Below are 26235 nucleotides of genomic sequence, written 5' to 3' on the forward strand. Positions count from 1 at the left end.
ACAAGTGTTTATCACCACAGTGTTAATCATTTGTACTGTCTCATAATATTTTAGTTGGACATCATTGAGTCATTTCTTTCTACCTCAGGTGGCTGGGCTGTTGTAATGTGCCCATGTGGACAAGTTGTGTTGCTAAAATCCAACATTAGGGCAGGGAGTCAGTGAAACCTCACAGATTTGTTGCTGTCATGAAAACATATGCCAAACATAAGCATCTATGATTTTGCCAGAGGGCTTGCAGTCATGAGAACCTTAGAGAGCCTGATATGATCCCTTTCAGCCCTCATGAGGGTAGACTGTTGGACCCCAGCCCTGAAAACATGCAGTGGGCTTCCAAAGGTGGCACGGTCAGTTTATCATGGCTCAAAACAAAGAAATCGGTGCCAAACCCGAATGGCCATCCTTTATCTGGGTTGGAAAAGAACACTATTGTCTCTATGACACCTTCCACGAAAGAAACACGAAAGACCAAAGTGATATCCTCTGGAGGTTAGGGATGGTACCAGAGCTAGCTGGAAGAATAAACAACCAAGTAGCTGAACATCTCTTCTCCATCATGAAGAAAAACAACTACTTCATGAACATGCTGTCTCCTTCTGCACATGTTCATGATGCGAAACATCATTCATCACTACAACTAACGGAAAAACAAGACCGTCATGGAGGAGTTAAAGAAGCTTGTGAGCCCTGACGTTCCACTGACTCTCAATGAGTTTGGACAGGCAGAATTCTGCCTCTCATCCTCTTCTCAGACAAGAGAATGTGATCTCCCAGACCAACATGTTGCCTTGGGCACTCTCAGACAACAGAATTGGACCCAAATTTACTACCACAATGTAAACATAAGGCGCATCTTCAACCTGTTTTTACTTGTGATTGTATACATACAGTATATATGTTTCAAATAAAACAGTATCTTTTTTGTGTCCTCTATAATTTCAGCTGTTGACCCCACTACTCTTGCTTCCACAGTTGCAAATTGGAAACAAACACCACATGCAAGACAGTCTCAAGCAGTAAGGTGTATTAGTAGCATTTTTCAACCATCATCTTCAAACATGCATGCGTTTATCATTTTCTGCATATTTTCCCATAGCTATACTATGTGTTGGACATTAATGGCAACCCACATGAGTAAGGATGGGTATTGATAAGATTTTATCGATATCGATACAATTATCAATTCCGCTTATCGAGCCGATTCCTTATCGATTTCCTTATTGATACCTCTTGTGAATTTTCTGTGTTCTAAAAGTAGGCTTTACAGGTTTTCTATGTCAACAATATTTTATTGAGTCTTAAAGTAAATAAATGTGAAATTGGTCACTGGATCCTTAAACACTGGAGATAATAAACTCTATATGGTGGATCCTTGATCTCTGGACATAAATAGAAATAAACAAAATCTGTAGTTTTTGTCAAAAGAATTTGCTTTCAGACTTTATTGGCATGAATGATGTCTTTCTATACATCTGAGCTGAGCTTTTGCAGCTGGCTGTGCTGCATGTCAGGATGTAATTCATAAATAATGCAGGATGTCTCATTTTGGGAGGAAAAAAATGTTTTAGTCGATTCCAGTTTATTGTCTGTATTACAGCATTTGGAAAGAGGTGTTGTTTTTATTTAAAGCGGCAATTCATTTTGAAGTTATTAATTCCGACCAGACTCTGTCTCTGCAGAGAGCCGCGCAGCATTTGGAGCTGAGAAAGTTAGTGTAAGTAATGTTCCTGTTCCTGTGAGAAACAAACCCGGACATTTCTTATGATATAAACCCAGACATTTTATGATATGTGACTTGAGCTTTTATTTTGAAATGTAAGAGTGCAGGGGGTGTGGCTGACGTTCACCACAACAGCATCATGAGACGAACGTTATTAGAAGGAAGTCTGCAGGTCTGCAGCCATGCTGTCTTGATAAATACTGCCATTTGTTATGGATGTGATCTGGCTCTGACATAATACTAGCTACTGACAATAATACTAGCGAAGCCTCGTGCAGCAGCGTGAAGCTCGCTCATTGTACAGGGAATCCTAAACAGGAAGTGACAAATTTTAAATCCACAGTAAAACAGAAAATGTTCAAATGTCAAACACTTCCTGGATTGACAGACGAGATCCCATGGAATCTTGCGGGAACTTGGTGGCAAGCTCACACTCAAACATGGAGTGCCAAATTTTCAGTCACAGTGAAACAGGAAATGTCAAATGTTGAACACTTCCTGGCTTGGGTGGAACTAGAGTGGAGGCCTGGGTTTCACTGGACTCCCCTGAAATCTGATTGGACACAGATGATTGACATGTCACGGCACTACATATCTGGTTGAAAGACCTGCATTTTGAAATTAGTGAGTCACATTGACTGCTAGGTTTCTCCTGTCCAGTAGTTGGTGCTGTGTACCACAAAAAGTTCGAATCCACCTTAGTAGAAGAAGAAAAATGTTTGCGTCAGATTTGAATTGAACACATCGTTTGAACTATGGACTTCTAATGACACCAAACTTATATTGGTGAGTAAACAACCATATTTTATGCCAGAAATGAGGTCCAGGTTGTTAAAAGCAGTATTTAATCCTTTAATTCGGGTTGCCTTACACATGTTTAAGATAACAGACAGCAGCTGATTCATGCTCTGTTGGCTTATTACTGCAGCATATAACTGAAACAATCTTTCAAATGGTGACACAAGCATCAAATTCAGCACAAATACAGCTTAGACTCTACACTTAAAAAAAAAAAATGACTGCCCACTTGAATTTTCAAAAGGTGGCCAGGTTGGGGTCAATTGAAGAATTACACAGGAGTCAAAATTTAAAAATGCTCCAATCAAATTGAACATTACATCACATTACTTGTCTGATTATAAAGCAGGGGTGGTGGCCAAGTGGTTAATGCGCTTGGTTTCAGTTCAGAAGGTTCCGGGTTCAAATCCCACCCCTGCCACATTTCTCCATGTAATGTGGAATTGCGTCAGGAAGGGCATCCGGCGTAAAACTTGTGCCAATTCAACATGCAGATCCACCTTGGATTTGCTGTGGCGACCCCAAGTGCAAACAAGGGAGCAGCCGAAGGGACTTACTTTTACTTGTCTGATTATAAAGATTCCTAAAAGGTATAGTTTTGGCTATCTATGACTGAATGTTATGGAGTTTTGGGGTAAAAACAGCAAGAATGGTGACAAAGGTCAATTTCAGTTTGTACAGGGGTCAAAAGGAAAAGAGTTGCTCTAATTTTGGTAAAAAGTGATGCAAATTATTGGTTGAGTTAATAGGATTAATCCTCTGGGGTCCGAGGGCATTTTTTGGACAGTTCACTCACCTGGCATAAATATTTTATTATTGCTGTTAACAGCTCACCCTGCATCCCACAATCAAGTGCTGTGTCTCTTTTTTTTTTTTCAGTTCAACTTTTTTAAAAAATGGTACCAGTTTCTTCCCCATGTCATGATTCAGAATATATATATAGTTTTTAGGGCTACATATTATACTTTGGGAGTTTATCGCATATGGTACAACACTGTATGGTCTTACATAAATGACTATGTTAGGGGTAATTTTCAGTTCAACTTTTAAAAAAATGGTACCAGTTTGTTCCTTGTGTCATGAGGATTCAGAATATATATAGTTTTTAGGGCTACATATTATAGTGTGGGAGTTTATCCCGGACAGACAGAGAGACAGACAGACAGACAGACGTAGCCCTTTATGTATATAGATTATCAAACTGGATGTTCATGTGAGAAATGGACTGAGATGTTGAAAGTCAGCAACAGTCTTTTTCTCAAATGGGGGGATATAAACAAATTTGCCTGTTATATTAATTTTAATTCATTCAATCAATCAATTATTTATTTATTCATTTGTCATCCACATGGAAACACACAGTCTAGATTCAAATCACAAATCATGTTTCATTGCATTCCAAAGGAGCTTGGGGGGGGGGATTTTACCAGCACATTTATCAAAAAATTAATTTAAAATAAACCTGCATGGTTGTGTTTTCCAGTACTCTCAAGAGAGAAAAAAAAATTAAGCCATACAGAGAAACACATAATCCTTAAAATTTTGTATTTTGTCATCATACATTCTCTTGATATGAGAATTAGCAACCAGTTTAATTCAGTTTAATACCACATGGGCTTACTGAGATACACGTTTTTGAAAAAAAAAATAAAACGCTGATGTTTGTGCAACTAAAGCTGTAGGTGTCAAAAGGATACATTGGGACACCTTAAGTTTCAAATGAAATACAAACTCTCCACTTGGTTAAAATGGTAACTTTAACCATTTCTAGATGGATAGTAAAAAACAAACAAACAAAAAAAAAAACCTCAGCTGCTTCACGGAGATTGACAAACTGCAAGTCAGTTTAATGCTTCTTGCTCTTGTGAGAAACTGCAGGGGTGGTGGCCAAGTTTATGCGCTTTGTTTCAGTTCAGAAGGTTCCGGGTTCAAATCCCACCCCTGCCACATTTCTCCATGTAATGTGGAGTTGCCCCTCTAGCTGCCACCTTACCATGATGGGGGAGTTTGCGTACCCGGATGATCCTAGGAGCTATGTTGTCGGGGGCTTTGTGCCCCTTGTAGGGTCTCCCAAGGCAAACAGGTCCTAGGTGATGGGTCAGACTAAGGGCAGTTCAGATGCTCCCATGACCAGTAAAAAATCAAGGGCCGAGACGTCGCACGGTATGGCGGAGGTGGGTCCCCAGCCTGGCCTGGTGGTTGGGCCTCAGCCCATGGGGCCCGGCCGGGCTCAGCCCGAAAGAGCTAAAAGGTCCACCCTCCTGTGGGTTCACCACCTGCAGAGGGGGCCATGGGGGTCGGGTGCAAGGAGGATTAGGTGGCGGTCGAGGGCGGGTGGCCCGGCGGTCCAGTCTGTGCTCACAGCCCCTGGCTGTTGGGACGTGGAATGTCACCTCGCTGGGGGTGGAAGGAGCCTGAGCTTGTGCGGGAGGTTGAGAGATACCAACTAGAGATAGTCGGGCTCACCTCCATGCATAGCTTGGGCTCTGGTACCCTGCTTCACTTTTCTGGCATTGCCCACGGGGAAAGGTGGAGAGCTGGGGTCGCATTGCTTATTGCTCCCCAGTCACCATGTGTTGGAGTTCACTCCAGTGAATGAGAGGGTCGCGTCCCTACACCTTTGGGTCGGGGACAGGTCTCTCACTGTTGTCTCGGCCTACGGACCGAGTGGCAGTGCAGAGTACCCGACCTTCTTGGACTCCCTGGAAGGGGTACTAGATAGCGCTCTGACTGGGGACTCCATTGTTCTCCTGGGCGATTTCTAGTCACAGTTTGTCCATCACGAACACCATGTTTGAGCACAAGGGTGTCCATAAGTGCACATGGCACCAGGACACCCTGAGCCAGAGGTCGATGATCGACTTTGTAGTCGTATCATCTGACCTTCGGCCACGTGTCTCAGACACTCGAGTGAAGAGGGGCTGAGCTGTCGACCGATCACCACCTGCCGCAGTGAGAGCCAGTGGTTGGCTCTCACTGCGGTATTGTATCACTTCCTGTTCCGGAGCACAGCGGTGTTTTGCTGTATCTGTTAGCTGTTTAATCTGTGCAGTTAGATTGATCTAGATAACTAGATAACGATTTGTTTCACAGTGTAATCTTCACGTGCCTTAACTAAAGCACTCCCTCTGCTGAATCACCTCTAAATTATTTACACATTATTCACTTTGTGTGTTTTTAGGAATCCGCTAGCTTAGCGCAGCTACTAGCTCTTAGCCGATTTAGCATGGCGGTTTCTCCTGTCTCTCCTGCACTTTTCTGCTCTGGGTGTGAAATGTTTAATTATTCCTCGGCCTCCTTTAGCAGTAATGGTACTTGTAATAAGTGTAGCTTATTCGTAGCTTTGGAGGCCAGGCTGAGCGAATTGGAGGCTCGGCTCTGCACCGTGGAAAATTCTACAGCTAGCCAGGCCCCTGTAGTCGGTGCGGACCAAGGTAGCTTAGCCGACGTTAGTTCCCTTCCAGCAGATCCCGAGCAGCCGGGAAAGAAGGCCAACTGGGTGACTGTGAGGAGGAAGCGTAGCCCTAAACAGAAGCCCCGTGTACACTGCCAACCCGTTCACATTTCTAACCGTTTTTCCCAACTCGGCGACACACCCACTGAGAATCAAACTCTGGTTATTGCCGACTCTGTTTTGAGAAATGTGAAGTTAGCGACACCAGCAACCATAGTCAGTTGTCTTCCGGGGGCCAGAGCAGGCGACATTGAAGGAAATTTGAAACTGCTGGCTAAGGCTAAGCGTAAATTTGGTAAGATTGTAATTCACGTCGGCAGTAATGACACCCGGTTACGCCAATCGGAGGTCACTAAAATTAACATTGAATCGGTGTGTAACTTTGCAAAAACAATGTCGGACTCTGTAGTTTTCTCTGGGCCCCTCCCCAATCGGACCGGGAGTGACATGTTTAGCCGCATGTTCTCCTTGAATTGCTCGCTGTCTGAGTGGTGTCCAAAAAATGAGGTGGGCTTCATAGATAATTGGCAAAGCTTCTGGGGAAAACCTGGTCTTGTTAGGAGAGACGGCATCCATCCCACTTTGGATGGAGCAGCTCTCATTTCTAGAAATCTGGCCAATTTTCTTAAATCCTCCAAACCGTGACTATCCAGGGTTGGGACCAGGAAGCAGAGTTGTAGTCTTACACACCTCTCTGCAGCTTCTCACCCCCTGCCATCCCCTCATTACCCCATCCCCGTAGAGACGGTGCCTGCTCCCAGACCACCAATAACCAGTAAAAATCTATTTAAGCATAAAAATTCAAAAAGAAAAAATAATATAGCACCTTCAACTGCACCACAGACTAAAACAGTTAAATGTGGTCTATTAAACATTAGGTCTCTCTCTTCTAAGTCCCTGTTAGTAAATGATATAATAATTGATCAACATATTGATTTATTCTGCCTTACAGAAACCTGGTTACAGCAGGATGAATATGTTAGTTTAAATGAGTCAACACCCCCATGTCACACTAACTGCAAGAATGCTTGTAGCATGGGCCGAGGCGGAGGATTAGCAGCAATCTTCCATTCCAGCTTATTAAATAATCAAAAATCCAGACAGAGCTTTAATTCATTTGAAAGTTTGACTCTTAGTCTTGTCCATCCAAATTGGAAGTCCCAAAAAACAGTTTTATTTGTTGTTATCTATCATCCACCTGGTCGTTACTGTGAGTTTCTCTGTGAATTTTCAGACCTTTTGTCTGACTTAGTGCTTAGCTCAGATAAGATAATTATAGTGGGCGATTTTAACATCCACACAGATGCTGAGAATGACAGCCTCAACACTGCATTTAATCTATTATTAGACTCAATTGGCTTTGCTCAAAATGTAAATGAGTCCACCCACCACTTTAATCATATCTTAGATCTTGTTCTGACTTATGGTATGGAAATTGAAGACTTAACAGTATTCCCTGAAAACTCCCTTCTGTCTGATCATTTCTTAATAACATTTACATTTACTCTGATGGACTACCCAGCAGTGGGGAACAAGTACACTAGAAGTCTTTCAGAAAGCGCTGTAACTAGGTTTAAGGATATGATTCATTCTTTATGTTCTCTAATGCCATATACCAACACAGTGCAGAGTAGCTACCTAAACTCTGTAAGTGAGATAGAGTATCTTGTCAATAGTTTTACATCCTCATTGAAGACAACTTTGGATGCTGTAGCTCCTCTGATAAAGAGAGCTTTAAATCAGAAGTGCCTGACTCCATGGTATAACTCACAAACTCGCAGCTTAAAACAGATAACCCGTAAGTTGGAGAGGAAATGGCGTCTCACTAATTTAGAAGATCTTCACTTAGCCTGGAAAAAGAGTCTGTTGCTCTATAAAAAAGCCCTCCGTAAAGCTAGGACATCTTTCTACTCATCACTAACTGAAGAAAATAAGAACAACCCCAGGTTTCTTTTCAGCACTGTAGGCAGGCTGACAAAGAGTCAGAGCTCTATTGAGCCGAGTATTCCTTTAAGTAAGTAAGTAAGTAAGTAAGCTTTATTTATATAGCACTTTTCACAGACCAAGGTCACAAAGTGCTTCACACGATATAAATAGACAATAAAAACAACACATACAAATATAGAACAATAAAATAAATTGACACTAAAATGCCAGTTTAAAAAAATGTGTCTTTAGTTGCTGTCTAAAAACATCCACAGAATTGAGTGAGCGAAGAGAACAGGGAAGCTCATTCCAGAGGCGAGGTGCCACAGCTTTAAAAGATCTGTCCCCTCGAGTTTTAAAACAAGTTCGGGGAACCATCAGCAGGTTCTGATTGGAAGACCTCAAACTCCTGCTGGAAACATAAGGCTGGATCAGGTCCTTAATGTATTCCGGTGCCTGCCCATGTAGAGCTCTAAAGGTCAGCATGAGGATTTTGTAATTTATCCTATAAAAAACAGGGAGCCAGTGTAAAGACTTGAGGACAGGAGTAATATGCATTCTCCTGTGGGCGCGGGTAAGAAGTCGTGCAGCAGAATTTTGCACTACCTGCAGGCGGGCCAGCTCTGTCTTACTGAGGCATGTAAAGAGACTGTTACAACTTAACTTTAACTAGTAATGACTTCATGAATTTCTTTGCTAATAAAATTTTAACTATTAGAGAAAAAATTACTCATAACCATCCCAAAGACGTATCGTTATCTTTGGCTGCTTTCAGTGATGCCGGTATTTGGTTAGACTCTTTCTCTCCGATTGTTCTGTCTGAGTTATTTTCATTACTTACTTCCTCCAAACCATCAACATGTCTATTAGACCCCATTCCTACCAGGCTGCTCAAGGAAGCCCTACCATTAATTAATGCTTCGATCTTAAATATGATCAATCTATCTTTATTAGTTGGCTATGTACCACAGGCTTTTAAGGTGGCAGTAATTAAACCATTACTTAAAAAGCCATCACTTATCTTAGCTAATGATAGGCCAATCTCCAACCTTCCTTTTCTCTCAAAAATTCTTGAAAGGGTAGTTGTAAAACAGCTAACTGATCATCTGCAGAGGAATGGTCTATTTTAAGAGTTTCAGTCAGGTTTTAGAATTCATCATAGTACAGAAACAGCATTAGTGAAGGTTACAAATGATCTTCTTATGGCCTCAGACAGTGGACTCATCTCTGTGCTTGTTCTGTTAGACCTCAGTGCTGCTTTTGATACTGTTGACCATAAAATTTTATTACAGAGATTAGAGCATGCCATAGGTATTAAAGGCACTGCGCTGCGGTGGTTTGAATCATATTTATCTAATAGATTACAATTTGTTCATGTAAATGGGGAATCTTCTTCACAGACTAAAGTTAATTATGGAGTTCCACAAGGTTCTGTGCTAGGACCAATTTTATTCACTTTATACATGTTTCCCTTAGGCAGTATTATTAGACGGCATTGCTGAAATTTTCATTGTTACGCAGATGATATCCAGCTTTATCTATCCATGAAGCCAGAGGACACACACCAATTAGCTAAACTGCAGGATTGTCTTACAGACATAAAGACATGGATGACCTCTAATTTCCTGCTTTTAAACTCAGATAAAACTGAAGTTATTGTACTTGGCCCCACAAATCTTAGAAACATGGTGTCTAACCAGATCCTTACTCTGGATGGCATTACCCTGACCTCTAGTAATACTGTGAGAAATCTTGGAGTCATTTTTGATCAGGATATGTCATTCAATGCGCATATTAAACAAATATGTAGGACTGCTTTTTTGCATTGCGCAATATCTCTAAAATTAGAAAGGTCTTGTCTCAGAGTGATGCTGAAAAACTAATTCATGCATTTATTTCCTCTAGGCTGGACTATTGTAATTCATTATTATCAGGTTGTCCTAAAAGTTCCCTGAAAAGCCTTCAGTTAATTCAAAATGCTGCAGCTAGAGTACTGATGGGGACTAGAAGGAGAGAGCATATTTCACCCATATTGGCCTCTCTTCATTGGCTTCCTGTTAATTCTAGAATAGAATTTAAAATTCTTCTTCTTAGTTATAAGGTTTTGAATAATCAGGTCCCATCTTATCTTAGGGACCTCATTGTACCATATCACCCCAATAGAGCGCTTCGCTCTCAGACTGCAGGCTTACTTGTAGTTCCTAGGGTTTGTAAGAGTAGAATGGGAGGCAGAGCATTCAGCTTTCAGGCTCCTCTCCTGTGGAACCAGCTCCCAATTCAGATCAGGGAGACAGACACCCTCTCTACTTTTAAGATTAGGCTTAAAACTTTCCTTTTTGCTAAAGCTTATAGTTAGGGCTGGATCAGGTGACCCTGAACCATCCCTTAGTTATGCTGCTATAGACTCAGACTGCTGGGGGGTAACCATGATGCACTGAGTGTTTCTTTCTCTTTTTGCTCTGTATGCACCACTCTGCATTTAATCATTAGTGACTGATCTCTGCTCCCCTCCACAGCATGTCTTTTTCCTGGTTCTCTCCCTCAGCCCCAACCAGTCCCAGCAGAAGACTGCCCCTCCCTGTGCCTGGTTCTGCTGGAGGTTTCTTCCTGTTAAAAGGGAGTTTTTCCTTCCCACTGTAGCCAAGTGCTTGCTCACAGGGGGTCGTTTTGACCGTTGGTGTTTTTCCGTAATTATTGTATGGCCTTGCCTTACAATATAAGGCGCCTTGGGGCAACTGTTTGTTGTGATTTGGCGCTATATAAATAAAATTGATTTGATTTGATTTGATTTGACCTGGTGGTGAGTTGGATCCGCTGGGAGGGGAGGAAGCCGGTCAGACCTGGCAGGCCCAAACGTATTGTGACATCTGCTGGGAACGACTTTCAGTGCTTACCAGTCGAGTGAGTATAAAAGAACTTGTGGAGAGCTGGACATGTCCAAACTTGTCCTCTAACACTCCGAAACGGAGGTGTTCCTTTGTCTCGCTTCATCAGCGAATCGGTCGTGACGCGCGAAGCCTCCGCGCGGCTTTCCATGACAAAATCTCTTGTTAAAAGTGAAATCTGCCGGAAAATGGCTGATGTCCAGGTCTTGTGATAACCAGAGAAAGAGCACACGACGGTCTCATATCCACAGAGCCATCAGCTTAGAAATGATCCAGTGGTTTGTGCCGCATCGTCGCAGCTCGCAGCGCGGCGCACCGACCGTCCTTTAAAGGGGTCCTTAAACCTGTAGTTAAAGTCCTTATTCTCTGTGAAGCCTGTAAAATTTTCACTGAAAGCCAGATAAATTTTTCGAATGGTTTCCAGGTGCCAGTCTCTAACAGCTTCTGAAAAAATTCTGATGGAAAAAAAGTCCTTTTCATTCCGCCATTTCCAGACAATGAAAATCCGACGAGGGGGCGGGACCACTCCTTCCACAATGCGTGCTCACAGGCGAATGACGTCACCGACAGGCGTGGAAAAACTCACGCATGCGCACGAGGGTTCAAGCATGTCTGACGTAAAAACATATGAATGAAATCCATATAGTTTTTGAAAAAAATAAAAAGGTATGATACTTTACGGACAGACCTCGTACCTGGAACAAGGCACCACCTGCCAGAAACGCAGGAACTTAAGTTTATGATTGATATTAATCAGTCTTTGGTCTGAAAGTCGATTGATTAAACATCTGTCCAACTGGACACAAGACAAATCAACTGGCATGATATCTACAAATTGATTTAAATATGTCCAGGTGACAGGTGCAGGTGACTGAGAATCAGTGGTGGGCACAGATAACCAAAAAATTAACTTCGATAACAGATAATCAGATAACTGAAAAGTTATCTTTGATAAAGATAAACCGATAAACCACCCAAAAATGTATCGGAAGTTACAGATAACCGATAAATTCCAGTATTGTCTCTGGTACATTTGCAACTACTAACAAGCTGTATTTGAGTTTTAACACCAGGATCGCTTTTGGAAGTATCAAAAGCGACAACAGACCCAAAGAATGAGCCCACACTTCTATGTTTGAACATCCTGCCCCCTGCTGGAAGCTCTTATTTACTACACAGCTTCCAGCACAGAAGCACCCTGAGAGCAGCCACAAAGCCAGCTCTCTACCAATCACAATGCTTCGGTCAGGCGGAGGTCTTGGAAAAATAAAGTCATGCTGACTTTTGGTTTGGTGTGAATACTGATAGAATAACTCCATTAATGTCAATTCTGTCATTTGTACAAAGTTAAAATATAACATATATATTTTAATGTTGAATAATGCACAAATTCTGAGGTTTTGTAACAAACACAGACAGATCGCAAAGGATTCTGGTTAAAAGTTCCTCTGCTAAACATTGATTGGTTCAGTCATTCATTATGTAAACCAGCACATTAATGTGATGTGTGTCCTGTGTTGGTTTTCACAGATAAATGTGCTTTTGTAAAATATTCCATTTTTTATTTGTAAAAACAGACATTTTTATGGAGCCCTGGAAGTGTCATCGCAAAATATTTTGCATGTGGAGAGAATGTGCGATCATTTTATTAGTTTTATTATTTTTATTAATAGTTTTATGATGTGTGCACGTTTTATGATGTTGTAATACGTGCACTCAATATTGTCTTGACACATAAATGTGGGCTTTACACTGTGCGAGTTTTGGCCCTTTTTCAGATGATTTTTTATTCGTGCGAGTTGGACCGAGTTTCATGTTAATCGCACGTCCTGCATCGTGTAGTGTACATGGAGTAACAAGCTGCGTTTAACATCTCACGACCACCTCCTGATCGCTGATCGTATGGTCGAATGAAAATCAAACCTGTTTGATATTATTCTGGTCGGCCGTCGTGAGGGTATCCTGCTGATGAAGAGCAACAAGTGTCCAACCTCTCGCACTGTGCATGTGCAAACACCACAGAGCTGTCTTGTAATGTTTTTTTTGTTGTTGTTTTGTTTTGTTTTTAAACTTTGATGTCTCCCATCGAGAGTTTTTGTAAATTAAGTTTAAAAAAAGCTTACGTTTTGCTTTTGGAAACACTAGTCCAACGTGTGGTTTTTGAACGTACAATATGTGTGAGAACATAAATCGGGCGCTCTGAACTTTTACACCGTGCGCCTCTGTGGTACAGTTTGAACTGAAACAGAGTACCATGATTAAAATATCATACGGTGTCTGCTCAGCTTCAGGAGGAATACTGCCATGAACACTACTGGCCAGTAGATGGCAGTAGAGGTCTTGAAAACCTGCCAAAACAAAATTCCAGATAATCTGTGTCTGCTACATTTAAGATGCGTGGAATTTAACAAACACAAATACAGTAACAACATCTATAAACCCAGAGAATATATTCACAAGAGTTTTAGGCACTAGAGTTTAATGCTGTTGTCTGTGGAGCCTGAACAGTGTGTCTGAAATGCATTTGTCCTGTCGTGAACGTACTGAGATTACCCTATCCTACCCATAATGCACTGCTGGGCACAGCATGTGCTCACTAAAACCTTAAAAATTAGCACTTTACTTTAGAACTAAAACATGACATGACTGTAATTTTAAATAACTTGTCCAAAATTAGTTTGGTTAAAATTTGAACCATAAGTTAAAAATGTATGCCTCTGGATGACTTGGGTGATATTGCCCACATATCAGTTTTGTTTTTTTTTGTGACCAATTTTCCTTTGCCTGCAGAGGATGGAGCAGTTTTTCCTGGAAGCAGCTCTCTTCTGTTTGCAGAGGGTGGAACTATACATCTGTTAGGAAACTTTTAACAGGTTGGTGTTTAATGATTTTAAATTTTAAAACTGTTTGCCGCCGTTCAGCTTTGTTTACTACGTTACCGGTCTAAAAGTTATCGGACAAAAATTTATCGGAAGATAATTAGTCTGATAATGGTTTTTAAAGTGATCTAAAAAGATAATCTGATAATGAAAACATTATCTTCAATAATTATCTGTTATCGGATTATCGGAACTGTGCCCACCACTGCTGAGAATATGGATAATGATTCACAGTTTTATTACTGAGACGATATGTTGATGAAGAGGAGAAAAGCAAGGAAAAGAAAAGAACGAGGCACTAATTGTGGAAATTAATAAGAATAAACCTGATTGAAATTTAGCAGTTAAATTTGGGTTCATAAATTATTGTTATTATTATTAACAAAAATTAAACAAAGAAAGACACTTTACATCACTGACAGCAAAGACCATCAGAACACCAGTAGGTTCACTTATCTGGTCACTGTGTATTGGTTGAAGAGGTTTGGTCCTGTCTTGTCTGGTCCGGTTACTGGTTGTTTGCTGACCTCTTTTCACAACCTCTGTTGGGATAATAAACCTGTCAGGTCTCCTATATAACTTTCAGGAGTGGATCTGACTCGTGTTCCCAGCAGGAGCGAATCCACAGAAGTCTGATTCACTGACCCAGGATGAAAAATTTGCTATTTGCTATCAAAAATGCTCCGGCAGCTTCCAAAACTTGTGGAAAATCAGTTTAATGTTGGGTGATAAACCAGGAACTGAAACACACTCACAGTGCAATGAGGAAGGTTTAAAGAAAAAGGTAACAGTTTTATTGTAATGGTGTTGATGATGTGAATGAGTTGGAGATCAAGAGGCGAAGACACTGGAGGATGGGCCGCAGGTACAGGAAGACAGGTGAGCCAGTGGAATGGCTGGCGGTTACAGACTGCAAGAGAGGGAAAAACACAGGGATGAGCAAAATCAAACAATAATCCAGAAATGGAGAGGGAAAAAATACATTTCCAGAGAAATACAACTTGAGGCCAGGTTAACAGTTCCAATGACGGAAAGATCTGGTGGTGTCCTCCTGTTCAGCCACAGCTTAAGGTGGATGCTGCTAAGTGATGCAGGTGTGTTGCAGCCACAGGTATAGACATTTAGCTCCACTCTGCAGACCACAACATTTAAAATCTTTGAAAAAATTAGATAAAAGGTTCAAGGCTTTGCAAAGAAAGTTGTGGAGAAAGTTAGAGAGAGAGAGAGTTAACAAAAAACTTTTGGCATTGAGTGGAAAAGGAGGAATTTGGAGACTTGCAAAATTCGCTCTTAATTTCAAAAACTCAGCTTGGAAGTTGTTTTATATTTATTATTATTATTATTATTATATATTATTTATTTTTTTATATAAGAGCCAGACCAATTCCCCAGACCACAACAGGACCCCCCCTCCCCAAGGAGAGCCCCCAGGCAACCCATCCGGCCTGTCTGGTTGGGCCTGATGGAAGTCTCAGATGAGACCAGGGTCCAAGATGAGGGAGCGAGACACTCAGGAGTGCTCCTCCAGCCAATAACCCCCCAGTCCACCAGATACTGGAAGCCCTGACCCCGACAAGGCATATCCAGGATAAAGGACTGGTCCGCATGGCAACAGGCGGGAGACATGGAACACAGGCTGGATATGTAAATACTGTGGGAGACATAGGTGAACTGCCACTGCATTAATGATTCAGTCCACCACAAATGGTCCCTAAAACCATGAAGTGAGCTTGCAAGACTCTGCCTGCAGTAGAATTTTGGCCAAAGACAGCCATACCACCTCCATGGGATACTACAGCAGGGCCGAGGCCTAATGGTGGGCTGCATGGTGATGAGTCCGGTCTCTAGATCCGAGCAAGGTGGAACGGGCAGTAGTACAGACCTTGCAGCATCACCAGAGGTGCTCCTGGATGGATGGTACAGAAAATTCCTCTTCACAGTCAAGGAACAACAGTGGTCGGTAGCCAAGGGAACACTCAAAGGAAGTCAGCCCTGTGGCTGTGCACACCTGGGAGTTGTGAACATACTCAATCCAAGGCAGATGTTCACTTCAAGCCACAGGGTCCCTGGTGGTGGGGTAGCAGAGCGCAGACTTCAGTTCCTGTTTGACGCGTTCCGCCTGGCTTTTGGACTGGGAGTGGAATCCAGACGACAGACTGACCGTGGCCCACAAGGCCAGACAAAATACCTTCCAGACCTGAGATGTAAATTGGGGACCATGATCCAAGACAGTGTCCAGCGGGATGCCATGCAGATGAAAGATGTGGTGGACTAGGAGGTCAGTAGTCTCTCGAGCCGTGGGGAGCTTAGAGAGGGGGACAAAGTGTGCAGTCTTGGAGAATCAGTCAATGACGGTGAGAGTAACAATGTGTCCATTGGAGGGTGGAAGATCAGTAAAGAAATCAAGGCAGATGTGTCACCAGGGACGATGTGGAACCAGAAGAGGAAGAAGGAGTCCAGTGGTTGCTTGATGAGCTGACTTGCTGCATGCACAAACTGAACAAGACAAAACAAAGACTTTGTGCTCCGCAGCCACAGAGGACCACCAAAAATGAGGTTTGATTATGTCTAGTGCTGATTTGATACCAGGATGACAAGAAAGCATAGATAAATGAAAGAACTGCAGTACCTGAGGGACAACAGGAGGTGGTACAAAGGTACAACCTGGGGGTCCTCCACCTGGTCTGGGTGTTGTCTCTGAGCATCCAGGATACATTTTTTGGTATACCAGGTGAGGTTCCCCATGATTATAGAAGTTGGCAGGATGTTGTCCTGGGTTCTGGAGTGTGTGTCGGAGGAAAATTGCTGTGATAAAGCATCTGGTTTAGTGTTCTTAGATCAGGTCTGTAAGTGATTGAAAAGTTAAAACGTCTGAAAAACAGAACCCGCCTGGCTTGGCAGGTATTGAATCTCAGCATGTTGTATATAAGTGAGGTTGTTGTGGTCGGTCCAACCAATGAACCATAGTGCAGATCCCTCCAACCAGTGTTGCTACTCATCCATGCTTCCATCTCTATGTTGAGCGTTGTATGACCTCTGATCTTTTGCCATCTGGCTGGGTTGAGAGGGCTGTTTCAGCAATAAGACATGAACAAGAATGCTTTGAAGGTCCCTTCTGGGGATGTGGAATGCTATAAATTTATTAAATAGTACTTAGGTGTTGACATTTCCTGGCACCAGCGTAGTTTAACAAAACAGCTTGATGTCATTTTGATATGTTCCACATTTAGGATTGTCAATTCAAGGCACTTTGTGTAAGGGGGTGAGGGCTTTTGGTGCCTAACACCAAGTCAAGTGATAACACAGTCATTCAGCTTAAGACATTCTGGCCTTAGGTCAGGGAGCATGCACTACTGATGTTGCACCCTTACCTTCAATTCACTTCATTTCATTTACAGAGCACCAAATTATAACAGGTCATTTCAGTGCTCCAATCCACCACCAAAAAGTAGCCATCTCCCTCCTAGGTGATATGTGGACATCCCGCTGACCTTTTAAAGTTGCTGGGGCCATGAAAATTCAAGCACTCAAGCTCAGGCAAGTGTGCCACATGGCAATAATATCCTAGGCAACACTGTCTTAGTGCAAGTACAACCCCAATTCCATTGAAGTCGGTGTGTTGTGTAAAATGTAAATAAAAACAGAATACAATGATTTGAAAAATCTCTTCAACCTATATTCAGCTGAATAGACCACAAAGACAAGATATTTAATGTTCAAACTGATAGACTTTGTTGTTTATGTGCAAATATTTGCTCATTTTGAAATGGATGCCTGCAGTTATTTGGTAATGTTCTTAATAATAACAAGAATAATTGGCAAACCCAAATGTATCTAAATTCTAGTCAGATTTATTCACTTTTAAATTCTTAACTTCATTCTTCACTGCTTTATCTTTTAACTTCTCATGATTAACAATGTCTCTGTCAGAAAACCCGGAATTATTATTCATCTTTTCAATATGTCAGTTACCTGTTTATCCCTTGTATACATGCAAATAAATGTTTAAATATTAAAGCAGTGGCTTTGTTGTGTTCAGTGAGTTCTGGTCAGTCGTATCGGAGAAATCATGACCTTAGCTCAGAGAATGATTAATGTTTAAATTAACATTCCTGTACGTAAAACAGGTGGTGCCCCTATTTCCAAGGTAATTAAATTTCAGACTTAATTAATTGTTACATCAATGGTACCCACTTTGTGAGGCCCATTACATTGTTAATCTTAAAGATGAATAATTATTAATGTTTTGCTACATTTTTGGTGCCACTGTGTGTCTCCAAATAATTATTAAATATTCAAATTCACTACACAAGCTAAAATTAGCATGACAACTCACTAACCAGCTATAGTTATCATTAAAACTTATGCCGCGTTCACACCGGGCGCGACCAGATGCCATAAATTTGCTTCGGTCGCATGGCGATGGATGCGCCACCATCGCCCAGTGTGTCACACTGCTTTCGTTGCAAAAATTCGGCCCTCATCAAATAGGAGGAGCTTCCATTCCACTCGCCGGCTCCAGTTGACAGTCAAGTTAACATGACCTTGATCACATGGAGTGAGTTGTTGTGGAAAGCTGACAAACATCATGAGATGTTCCCAATTCGGGGAGTATCATCATTTGCTGCAGGAGCTGCATCTGCATGACGACCGCTTTCAGTGGTCCTTCCACCTCTGCAGGACCCAGTTTGAGGACGTCCTGTCCCGTTCACGCGCGCACATGTAAACAATTTAAAAAATAAACTTCGCTGCTTGCTGTGGGGCTGCCACTCTCTCTTCTCCAAAAAACTCTGTCATAATTGTGTTTAGAAACCAGTCACCATTTGTTTCATTATACATCTGTGTAGTTAATAAGTAAAATAATCTTCATGGACGATTCGCTCACACGCACACATAAAAAGAAAAAGAAAGAAACTCCGCATCACCTCCTGCGGGGCTGCTGCGCGCTCTTCCCCCAAAAACGCTGTCATAATTGTGTTTAGAAACCAGTCACCATTTGTTTTATTATACATCTGTGTAGTTAATTAACAAAATAATCTCCACGGACGATTTGCTCACGCGCGCACATAGAAGTAAGAAAAACAAAACCTCCACTCCCCCTGCTGCAGGGCTGCAGTTCGCTCCAAAAACTCTGTCAAATTGTGAAATAAAGGACAAAAGAGACATAAGTCCTGCTCACAGGCTGCTACCAGAGACAGGACATGTTCACATCCTCAGTCAAACTCCAGACATCTCAATGTCACTACATATTCAGTCCCTGATTGGTCACCGCGGCGCAACAAGACAAAAAAGTTCAGATTTTTCAACTTGGGGAGGAGGGCAATGCGACATGACGCAACCCAATATCGCGCCACAAATGCGGCAATCACTCAAAATCGCTTCACTCGCATCGCTTCATTCGCGTCCATCGCCTCGCGCTGTGTGGCTTGGTGCCAAAAACGCCTCCTTCCATAGGGATTACATGGCAACCTGTCGCTGCTGTCGCTCACGTCACACCCGTTGTGAACACAGCATTAGCCTGTTACATTAGCAAAACATTAGCCTCTTAGCACAAGGCTAAGAGGCTAATGTTAGCACTCACCATCACCCCAAAATGTGGTGGTAACAGGCTAAAATTAGCATGAGCTGTATCCATTGTGAAAGTGGGACTCAAAATGTGCTTCAAAAAAACTGTTTTGCTTCAAAAAAACTTGCTGCACATCTTCAGATAATTTTACACATTTTACACACAAAAAATGGCAATCTAACCATGTGTGGTTTTTAGTGTGTAGGTTTGTGTGTGGGTTTTGAATTTTTTACGAGACTATCTAACATATAACAGACACACAGATTTATGCCTTTGAGAATCATGGCATAGATATTTTGAGGCTGCAGTCAGTGCAAGATGTCTATGTGCTCGAGGGGAGAGTGGCTGCATTAAGTTTAAACTGTGTTAAGTCTAAACTGCATTGTCTAAAATGATTTACACTTTCACAACAAACTTTTAAGATACAAAAAACATAGATAAGGTAAACAGAAATGATAAACGCTTGATATCTTATTCATTGTCTGGAGCACATTCAGCCAGATGTTTGACCCCTGTGTGCCTATTGGACAGGGCTGGACAGTAAGAATAGCCAGACTTTCTCCAAGCAAGACCCCAAACTCTGAGATCCATGCAGCAGGCTGTGACAGTCTGGCTGCTCGCTTCGCCGCCCGTGCCAGATGGAGGGCTAATCACAGGAACAGCAGGCAGCCAGGGCGCCTGAGTTAGCCATGTCTGTCTGGACACAATGTAGGAAGGGAAAGTCTGTCTTCCATTGTACTGAGTCATCTCACCCTGTCAGGGATTCTTTTCATTTGTTTTCTGAATGCACAAACACTTTTCCATGACTTTGTTGCTTATTATACTCAACATATCCACTGAGAAATGCTTGAATGCATCAGGGGACATCAAATGACACAAACAAATTGTGAATGGAAGCAGAATATGTGTCAGGTTACGCAGACACAGTTAATGTGTCTTGTCAGTTTGGTTTCCAGAGGGGAGTACTTGAAGGAGATAAGGTTGATGTTGATTCTGGGTTCCTGTTCTGAAAGAGACTGACTGGGAGTTGAGTTGAACCATGATTTGAAAAGAACTGCAGTGCTCAGATTATCACTAATCTTGATACCTGTAGTGTTCCTGTTCCTAACACTTAGTAAAGCTCCATTACTGCATTCCACATGTTTTGTTTCCTTATTAGCAAGGATGCAAATAATTGTTTGTTTTAGTCTAGTTTTGAAATGTTTCAGTTCGTATTTGTCTGTGGTCTTGGCTCTCATGGTGTCAAGACCACCTTTTGTCTTACTTGGTCTCAACTCAGAACTGAAATTCATTTGGGCGGTATGGTGGATTAGTGGTTAGCACTGTTGCCTCACAGCAAGAAGGTCGTGGGATTGCTTCCCACCCTTTCTGTGTGGAGTTTGTATGTTCTCACCACGTTTGTGTGGGTTTCCTGCGGGCAGAAAAACATGCTTGTTTAGGGTCTGCTTCTTTCTCTGCCCCTGACCAAGGCAGTATCTCTACATCTGGAGTTGGTCCCCGGGTGCAAGACTGCCTGCTCACTGCTCCTAGTGGTTGGATTGTGTCTAACTGTAATTAAACTGTATCATGCAAATTTTGTTGCATCAATATATGTGCAATGACAATAAGGCTCTATTCTTCTATTCTGAAAGCAGTTTGAGTCAAACTCCATAAGTTCTTCCCAGGCAACTCTCTTGATCTCAAAGGCCAAGGACCCAGAGACATGTATGTCCAACCTGGTCTCACGGCAATTCGTGATTCAGCAGCACGAAATATACATTAATCTATTGGTTTGTGATATTGTGACGAAAAGTGCCTCATTTTCGTCACAGCAGCACAAATTCATTCTAATTCATTCTGTGATGGCTGCACAAAATTAAAAGTGAAGAAGGGGGCCGGGGTGGTTATGGTTAGGGTGGGGGGAAAGAGTAAGATTAGGTTATGGTTAAGGTCGGGGGTAGGAGTAGTGAGTTTAGAAAAAAGCCCTGTCATGAAAATTTGACTCATTTCATCACAGGAGCACAAAAAACAAACAAACAAACAAACAAAAACAAAAAAAACGTGAGACTGGGCTGGTATGTCACTGCTGAGATAAGTGAATATTTCTACAAGTTCAACACTTTCACCACATACAGATACACTTCTGATGAGTTCAGGATGTTCAAAGGCTGAATCTTAGTCTTGATCCAGGACCTTATCAAACACAGACTCTCTGATTCCTCACTCAGCTTCTCAAGTGCTGCAATCAGACTATCCATTAATTCTTCAAAGATCACAGCATTGTCCACAAAGTTAAAGGCAGCAAATCTTTCCTCACCAACAAAAGTACCAAGATCACTGGTTTTCACACTCTACTCAACACCCAATCCATGCAAGTACTGACCAATGTATGGGACAGAAACCACCCCTGAGACAAACTGAGATAAACTCAGAGTCTCTGGCTCCACTTAGCACAGCACTCACAGTATCTGTGTATAGGCTGGCTGTAATGTCCAGTCTTTTCTAGGGGATTCCAGGAACTCTCAGGATGTCACAGAGGGCAGTCCCAGAAACACAAATACTGCAAAAAATCAACATAGGCTGCAAGGAATTCCACAGGGATGAGAATCTCCCGCTGATCGGAGGTTTCCCAACTTTTGGGGATTTATTTCAGCACCTGTCAATATCATTTAAAATTCAGTGAGAAAAAAAATTGAGGTGTGATGTGTTTGTGACAGTTCTCACCGGTGTCACGATTATGCTCAGCAGTGTGGTGTGCACAAGAGGCTTGTCGGCAGAGGTGTCAAATCCAACTTCAGAAAGTAAAAAGTCCAGCCACATATTTGTTCCATCTTCCCAGTAAACCATCTGATTGTAAGTAGTTCAGCTGTTCAGGCAGGTGGATGAGCTCATTATTGAGATCACCTGTTTTAGGTGCACAGGTAGAAGCAACACATGGGAGGGTTTTTACTTTCTGAAGCCAGATTTGACACCTCTGCTTGTCGGCAGTAGTAGAAGAAGAACTGCTATGTTAAGCTAAGTACGTCATCCCACAGTTTGTTTGTCCATAAATGTTAATAAACCCAGGTAATGCAACAATGGCTGAGTAGATTATGACAGGGTAAAAACATTAATTTTCCTGAAAAACATCTCTCACACAGCAAAAAAGAAGTCTGAAAGTTTGGAAAGTTTTTGGTTGAGAAAAGTTTGCATGGACATGGCTGGACAAAGCAATACCACTGACAACTTACTGCTGAGGTAAGTTAGTACTTATTAAAAAAATAACTTAGAGGATTAAAAAAAAAACAAATGAAGTAAGACGATAGAAAAAAAAGGGTTGAACACATCAACAAGGGATGTGAGTGGGGCCCATATTTCACCAGGATTCAACATTAATTATTGAATAAGAGTAAAATACAACTCAAACTCGCTAGAACTGTTTTTACATGATGTTTTGTTATTCCTTTCAGTACTGTAGATAGTGTCAAGTTGGATTTTACATTGGACTGGGTGAAAATCAACATACCTGTTTTTTAATTGAAAAAACATTTGTCATGTGGTCCCCTCAGCCCCAACCAGTCCCAGCAGAAGACTGCCCCTCCCTGAGCCTGGTTCTGCTGGAGGTTTCTTCCTGTTAAAAGGGAGTTTTTCCTTCCCACTGTCGCCAAGTGCTTGCTCACAGGGGGTCGTTTTGACCGTTGGGGTTTTACATAATTATTGTATGGCCTTGCCTTACAATATAAAGCGCCTTGGGGCAACTGTTTGTTGTGATTTGGTGCTATAGAAATAAAATTGATTTGTTTTGATTTGATTTGATTTTAATGGATTTTACCAGGATTTGCATGTACATTGGACTGACTATCCTGGCTATGTGGTTTCATTATCGACAAACATTCATTTGGAATGTCTAGTCACAATAAAGTTTGATACAATTTATTATGAATTATCAATCATGGCCAAGACTTTAAACAATTAAAAGCATAAATTAAATCATTTTTATCCACATAAAATCATCTTTTCATCTGTTAAAATTCATCAGAATAGCTCTTTTAAAGTGTGAAAAATTCAAGTTTCCCCTTGCGCACCCCAACCCCACAGTCACCCACCAGTCTTTGTCCTTCTTCATTGTTATCATGCCTGATTCTATGAGTACTCGGAGGGTTAGAATATGGTTGACAGTTAACTTCTTGGGCATGAAGCCAAACTGATTCAGTTGCTGAGCAGCAAGTAGCTGGAACTGAATCCTATTAAGAATGCAAGCACCTTCCCTGGCACAGAGAGCAGTGTGATAACCCTATAGTTGTTAATATCCATACTATCACCCTTTCCAGATTGGGACAACAAGTGCTTTCTTCCAATCTGTAGTGATGATACCGTTCTCCCAGATTGAAACAAAAAATGTTATCAATGCCAGAAGAACTACATCTCCACCCACTTGGAGGAGCTAGCTGTAATGCCAAAAACCCATGGAGCTTTCCCCACCCTCATCTGTTTCATGGTGGGTTTAGTGGTTCACAATTGACTGGAGAATCAACTATAAGAACCACGGTGCCAGAAATGTCTAACAACCCAGCAGGAGGCTCAACCTTATGCTCAAAGTGGCCAGCCCAACATAACAGTACAGCAGAGGCATCTAGATGGACTGAACCATCTTTCGCCAAACCTGTAGTGGTAAAAAGTGTAGGTCTGGAAGAACCAAGTGCTTTGATTCCTCTATAAGCAGGTTGAGGGTCACTTGCACAGATTCCTCTAACACTTCTCCTGGTCTATTCTCAGGATTTACAGGGAGCTGAGAAAGTGGGCTGTGATGGTCCTAAGATTACTTCAAGTTCCTCAGGAAAAACATCCTCTGTGGGGGCCTCATGTACAAAGCACAAAAACATGGCGTATGTCCATCTCCACACTCACGTTCAGATGTAGTGGGTCACACAAAAATCCTGGCTGGCATATGCATGTTTCTGCAGCTATTGTACCATCTCCGACATGTTCAGGTAATGCAGGGAATCATTATTAGTGTGGAAACAAGAAGTCATCAGAGTGATGTGCATATCAGAGACACATTGATGAACATTTAACACACCCATGTGTTTGCAATTATATCGATGGATATAAAAGCACACGCAAAGTGATGCGGAAATGGCACAAACAGTGGCTGTGTTAGCAATGTTAGAGAACCTTGCAAATGGTGCAATCTGATGTGAGAGTGTATTCAGGGAACGCAAGGATTTACTTGCTAATGATGATAATTGTCTCATAAATGGATTTCGATTCCCAAGGGCACTGTTACTGGAGGTGCCCACAGAACTGCGGTTGGCCCAGAGCGCAATACGATGAGGACCCAGGGGTTGTCTGTGCCCACACAGGGGCTTACCACGGTGGGCTTCTTGGGATCAGGGCCATACCAGCATGAACTGACTGTTCAGTCAGGACTGTGCCAGTCAACCTTGCACCGTGCCATGCCAGCTGTGTGGAATGCAATCGTCTGAATGTCATCCAGGTACATTCCAAAATTGCAGCGCATTTTGCAGCAAGAGCTGGCTTCCCGAATGTAATCTGGGCTATTGGCTGCACACATAAAAGCACCATCGCATGATGAATTTGTTTTTGTTAATAGGAAACATTTTCATTCCGTTAATGTTCAAATCATATGTGGTGTGCAAATGCGCATCAGGCTGGATGCTTGCATGGTACGCGAAGGATGGTCACTTGGTGGTTAAATACTTCATTTGTGTAATTGTTTTGAACGAAAACCAGCACGGGCACATTTGGGCATGTGCACATTCAAATATTTTCTTCTTATTAATGTGTTTTCTTATTCTTAATGGTGGAACCAGAGATCTTCTTAACAAGCCCCGACTGTGTTCAGTATTTGTCAATAAACGTGTGTGTAATGTTAATGTCACACACTGTCAGCAGCCACGGTGCACCTAATATCTTTTTACTTAAGTGTGTGTGCGCTGTTCTCAGATCAGCATTTACACACACGAATGTGCTCATTTAATAAAAACAGAATACAATGATTTGCAAATGCTCTTCAACCTATATTCAAATGAATACACCAAAAAGACAAGATATTTAATGTTGATACTGATAAACTGTGTTGTTTTTGTGCAAACATTTGGTCATTTTGAAATGGATGCTTGCAACACATTTCAAAAAAGTTGGGACGGGGCAACAAAAGACTGGGAAAGTTGATGAATGCTCAAAGAACACCTGTCTGGAAACAGGTGAGTGTCATGATTGGGTATAAAAGAAGCATCCCCAAAAGGCTCAGCCGTTCACAAGCAAAGATGGGGCGAGGATCACCACTTTGTGAACAACTGCGTGAAAAAATAGCCCAACAGTTTAAGAAAAATGTTTCTCAACATTCAATTGCAAGGAATTTAGAGATTCCATCATCTACAGTCCATAATATAACCTGAAGATTCATAGAATCTGGAGAAGTTTCTTCACATAAGTGGCAATGCCATAAACCAATATTGAAAACCCATAACCTTCGATCCCTCAGGCGGCACTGCATTAAAAACCAACATCATTGTGTAAAGGATCTTACTGTGTGGGCTCAAGAACACTTCAGAAAACCATTGTCAGTTAACACAGTTCGTCACTACATCTACAAGTGCAAGTTAAAACTCTACCATGCAAAGTGAAAGCCATACATCAACAACATCCAGAAATGCCACCGCCTTCTCTGGGCCCAAGCTTATTTGAAATGGACAGACGCAAAGTGGAAAAGTGTGCTGTGGTCTGATGAGTTCACATTTCAAATTGTTTTTGGAAATCATGGACGTCATGTCCTCCGCACAAAAGAGAAAAAACACCATCCAGTTACCAGTGCAAAGGTCAAAAGTCAGCATCTGTGATGGTATGGGGGTGTGTTAGTGCCCATGGCATGGACAACTTACACATCTGTGATGGCATCATCAATGCTGAAAGGTACATCCAGGTTTTGGAGCAACACATGCTGCCATCCAAGCAACATCTTTTTAAGGGACGTCCCTGCTTATTTCAGCAAGACAATGCCAAGCCACATTCTGCATGTGTTACGA

Source organism: Thalassophryne amazonica, chromosome 20 (genome assembly GCF_902500255.1).
Source record: "Thalassophryne amazonica chromosome 20, fThaAma1.1, whole genome shotgun sequence".
Taxonomy (NCBI): Eukaryota; Metazoa; Chordata; class Actinopteri; order Batrachoidiformes; family Batrachoididae; genus Thalassophryne; species Thalassophryne amazonica.